The following is a 5,786-nucleotide window of genomic DNA, read 5'->3' as shown; positions in this document are numbered from 1 at the left end:
GCTTAATTAAATTCTGTATCTCAATAAATCATGTTCAGCCCTTCCAAATGATCTATTCTTATTGAACTGGATTGACGTGCTTATTTCAGCTGAAATTCCTTTTACAAATCTGCCCAGTTTTATGTATTAGAAGCTCAGGTGTGTAGTAGTCAGTGGGCTGCGTGCATCAGGGCCAATTCTTCATTTAGCTGCAGGAAGTTCTTTGCTATCCAGCATTTCACTAGCTGGGCTCACATCCTCATTTTAGGTTTGACAGTGTTTTAGTAGATAAAGGTAAATGGCTTGGACGTGAATTGAGCTGCGGTTTGGGGAAGGCCTAGCAGATCCTCATGTACTAACTAGAAGTGAAGAAGTTAAAGAATTGAAAATGGGATGGAGGGAGGGGAAAGTAAACGAGAATGAGCAGCTTGTAGAACTGGGGGAACCTTTATAGATAAGAACTGGAAGGAGCGTATTTGGAGGCATGGTCCTGCTCCTGAAATTCCAATAATTTACCTTCAATTATTTTCATGGGTACAGTCACCGAGTGCTTTGAGTTTAGGATTTGCTGTCAGTTAACAGTCAGTCCAAGAAGGTGCCGTCATGGTTGTTTATTTATAGCGATAACATCTTGATGCGCATTGCATATTTGTGCGTCATAACTAAATAAGAAGTCAGGGTATCACAAAAGCATCATATGAAGACAGCCAATGAGTTCACCACTTTTCATGAGATAACAGTGCCTATTGAGATATTTCACTCCACAAAAAGGTGATGGACCAGCTGATAGTCATAATGAATCCAGATTAATCACAGTGATGCAATGAAAGGCAACAAAACCAGCTTAAACTTTGCTGTGGATATCAGTTTCATTATCTTTACTCTACAGGGAACCATATCATCGATGTGTGCCTGCGTGCATGCAAGCATTAATACCAACTTCACGTTGTCCTTTCACTCCTCAGGAACCCTTAATTGAAATGCAGCAAGCGATTTGGCAGAGGAGCGGCAGGCCTATTAGAAATAGCTCTCTGTCAGCTGGGGTTATCCAGCAATGCTTTATTGCTCTGCTAAAACCCAAACACTAAAACAACTGCCAGGCCCTGCTCTGGTCAAGGAAACCATTTCATCACTTGACGGCCGCCATATAGCAAAGGAATTATGAGCGAGGAGCCAGTAGTGGGGGAGAAATGTGGGGTTGTAGGGGGGTAGTGGTGGCATAATTTTCATAATGGAGTGAACCCACAGAAAGAGGGTCGAGTCTACTTGGTGCAATAAAAATGCAAGGAGAAAAAAGCCTCAGAAAGATCAAGTAAAAAAAATAAAAAAATAAAAAAATCTGATCTTCCTCCTTACACAGTCTTTACTAGATTTGAATTTGGAATTTAATTTAAAGTTACTTTTGACTTAATATAAAACATTTACTAACCAACCACTATATTAACTACACATGCTCGTTAATGCAAATACCTAATCTTCATGAATGTAAGCACGCAAGTCAAGACGACTTGCTGGAGCTGAAACTGAGAACTACTTGTTACAACAAAGGTATGCAGAAGAGCTTCTTGCAACACACTGAACCTTAAAGCAGATGGGCGGCAGAAGCAGGTGCCAGTCGGGCTAAGAACAGGAAACTGAGACTACAAATCAAGACTTACTAACTTCAAGTTAGACAACAGAAAATTTCAGCTGCAACATTTGAATGGTATGGTCAGAATTTGGCATAATGAAGATGAAAGCATGGATCCATCCTGCCTCGGATCAATACTTCATGCTGCTGCTGGTGGTGTAATGGAATTCCTGACACACATTGGAATCACTGATATGTGAGCATAGATTAAACACCACAGCCTGTCTCAGTAATGTTGCTGACTGTGGCCATCCCTTTATGATCATACCATGTCACAAAGCAGTTATTATCTCAAACTGGTTTCTTGAACACGATGAGTTCACTGTAGTCAAATGGCCTCCCACAGTTACCAGACCTTAATCCAATGGAGCACCTTTGGGATGTTCTGGATTGGGAAATTTGCATAATGGACAAGCAGCCGACAAATCTGCAACAACTGTGTGATGCTATCGTGTCAGTATTGATCAGTATCTCTGAGCAATGTTTCTAGGATCTTATCAAATCTATGCCATGAAGAATTAAGGCAGCTCTGAAAGTAAAACGGCCTAACCTGGTATTAGCAAGCCTATTGCACAGTCGGCAGTAAGTGTAGTCACATATTTACTTATTTTTGGCTTGATAAGCTTATATCAGTTCTGATTTTCAAGAGCACGTATTTTTAAAGTGCAGCTGTTTAAGATAACAAAAAAGGACTCAGACTTGGTGTCTCCTTTTTACATTTGAACATTGTTTATTGAAACAATGCATATTCACACAAACACACACGTTATTACAGCACTTCAGTATTTTGCCAAAGAACTCTTGAATTGTCATAATCTTGGTTGCAGGCTGACTCAAACTCGGGACTTTATTTACAGTAAAAAGAGCAAAGCTATTTCTAAAGTCGTTCAAAAGGGATTCATCCACAGTCTCTTATATCCAGTACTCCAGGTCAGGGGTTTTGGACAGAGGAGATGACGGGTGAGAGGTTGTCAAACACAGAAATAGGTAAACAGATCTACATTACAGAGTTGCATAACTAAAACAACAAGTTCAACACTCAGACAAAAACTGAAGGAAAAGCCACAACTTTTAAAGCACCCAGCTGATTGTCACATGATCAAGAGGTGGGTTATTATTCCAGGTGTGTGGCAGGAGGGTGGAGATCCACGAGGGCCCACCCCTGTAAGGTAAGGTTAGGTTATGCTTTCTCTCTCCGTGTGTGTGTGTGTGTGTGTGCTGGAGGACATGAACATGCAGACTGAGTCCCTCATTATTTAGCCAACTTAATAGTGGAGAAAGTTATAAAGACAGCATTAGAATATAAATATATAAGTTGTTAAGTATTATTTTGGAGTCATATTTCAAGTCACCTAATGGAAGTATACCTACTGTTTACCTCTATTTCTAATCTTTGGAGCAACATTTCCACTGCTCAGCTCATATTGATCTGTCTACACCATTCAATCTGTAATTTTCTGTGTCTGGGCAGGCAGCATACTTTGGGTCTATCGGGGATTTAAAAAAACACATCTGGATGCTGTTGTTATAAATGAGATAAACTACAACTAAAACGATTATTAAAAGATACCAAAATTCTATTTGTGACAGAAAAATAACTTCATTAAATTCACGTAGGGTTTGTAACATTTCACAACACACATTTCTTAATATAAAGAGTAGCTTTGAACATATCTTCTTCTTCTTTTCCTAGCAGCTGCCTTTAAGCTACTGCTTATTTGCCATTTTGTTCAGTGTTTATGTTTTTGGCAGCAGCTTTTATGGTTGTGCTAAACTCTGCTATACCTCAGGTTCATGGGTATTTAATGTCTTGGGCTTGGCTAGTTTACACTGTGCATACAAATGTAGGCATTGACTATAACAATATTGATGTAAATATAATGGAAAGAAATCCACTGGGCATGGTCCAGTGACTCTCAGTGGCCTGATGTTCATAGAGATCAGTTAATAGCCTCCTGTGCATGAGCATAATTTATCAACTTCCTCCAATTTGCTCCCAAAGGGAAACATTTAGCAAAGGTCTGTGATGTGTGAAGAGGAAGCAGAGATAGATAAATCTATAATCACCCAAAGCAGTGGTTAGCCAACTCTATTGGAAAAATGATCGTGTGGCCAGTTGGTTGTCTGTACCTTAATGAACCTCTGTCTCCTGCTTTTTTTATTCCTGGCCTTTGTTTCACTGGGAGGTACAACAGCAAAACAAACTTCCCCAAAAGACACTTAACCTTAGAGGATATTCAGATACATGCACTATATGACTACCTTTATTCTCCAACACAGCCTGAAGTCTCTAAAGCAAAGGTCTTTTTTGGGTTTTGCTGCCTTCTGTTGTGCTCTTTGTCAAGATGATCCCACATTGTTTAAATAATGTTGAAGTCCAGGCTCTGGGAAGATCAATCCATGTCCAATAGCCATCAAAGCTTTCCAGATGGTATTCCATTATGGATCAAAATCTGATAATAGCTTTCTGCAGTTGTAATTCCATTTATTTTAAGATTCCCAATATTGGCTGAATTGCAGCTTCAAACCATGATGTAGCCTCCAGCCCATTTTACATGTGGCTGTAGAGACCCACTGTGCCTCTCTTCCGTCCTTCTCCATACATGTTGACAAAGATTTGTACCAAACATTATAAATTTAGGTTCATAATTTGGCACGCCTTATTTCCCTTTCTTGATTGCTGTCCTTCCACTGAGACGATTTGTGATGAGGCTTCAGCAGTGTTGGTCAAGTTACTTGAAAAAGTAATCAGTAACTAATTACTTATTACTTCCCCCAAAAAGTAATCTCGTTACTTTACTGATTACTTATTTTCAAAAGTAATTAATTACTTAGTTACTTTTTAAAAACACGATTTACAACCTGAATAGGTGATAAAGCGATAGATCTTTCAGCCCAATTCTACTTTTTCAGCATAATCCATCATACAAAATGTAATCAAATGGAAACATTTCGTTTTAAAACTTGTTTTATCAGTTTTAATCTTTTAACTTTATGCATCAAGCAAAAAAATTTAATTATATGCAACATTCTCTGACTGGAAGAAATTAGTTTAACATTTAAACCTATTTTCTGCACATTCCAGCACATAAAATAAAAATATTTTTTGTGTTTACACTCAGTCTTTCAAATAGATGCAAGTAAAACACAGCAGAAAATAAATAAAATCAAAGACTAGCGGTCCTGTTGCTCTATTTTCACCTGTAAAGCAGGAGTGGGGTAGGCGGAGGTTTACCCTGGTGTAGGTGTGCCGCGGTGGTCAGTGGAAGAATCCACGAGTTTCTCTGTGAGTTTCCCATTATGTGGTAGCGCACTCCCGGTGCTTGCTTGGAAGTTTAGGGTTTTTTTTCGCTGTAAAAAGAAGTTTTCTTCCCACGCACAACGGACGCTAAAGTTTTTGTCACTTTTTATGGAATCAAACTCAAAGTAAGGTCAGTACTTCCACGCTTTAAACGCTGCACGCTCATACTCCCGCACTCCTTATATTATCCATTGTTGATCTGCACACAGCTGTTGTCACGAACGTCGCACTCGCTTACGTCACTGTCATGAGACATTCTTGCAAAAAAAATAAAAAATCACGGTTTTAGTAACGCAGTGTTCCTACGGGAAAGTAACGGTAATCTAATTAACGTTTTTGCCCACTTCACTCAAATTTTAAAGACACTCTTCACACCATGCCAAAATACAACAGGTTTTCAGGAATGAGCTCTTTGGGAATCAACTTTTTGGTGCAAAAATACTATTTTATGCCTGTCAAACTGTGTTATCCTCCATTTTCATAGATTCAACAAAAGAAATGGGAACAAATAATGTGCTTTAGCGACAACAAAGTGCTCAAAGATACAGTTTAAAATTGGTTCTTTGTTAAGTTGTCTGTTATGTGTATACACAACAGTTGAGTTGGGTATATTTTCTATGCTTGAATGATTCATTGATCAGTGATAAGTGGCTTAATAAACAAACCTTTTTCTTTTGAAAAAGGTCAGATACAGGAATTGGACCGAAAATGTGTAAAAAACAAAAGTAGTCAATGTCCAAAGAAAAAAATGAAGAACTATTGATCACGATCACTTTAAAAAAAGGACATTTGGCTCCCTGGAGCCAAAATACAAATAACTGAGGGGTGATGGAGGACTTTTTCACATGAATGTAGCAAAAATGGACAACCATAGAA

Source organism: Astatotilapia calliptera, chromosome 10, assembly GCF_964374335.1.
Source record: "Astatotilapia calliptera chromosome 10, fAstCal68.1, whole genome shotgun sequence".
NCBI lineage: Eukaryota > Metazoa > Chordata > Actinopteri > Cichliformes > Cichlidae > Astatotilapia > Astatotilapia calliptera.
The sequence above is the reverse complement of the archived record's forward strand: the minus strand, read 5'-3'. Positions refer to the sequence as shown.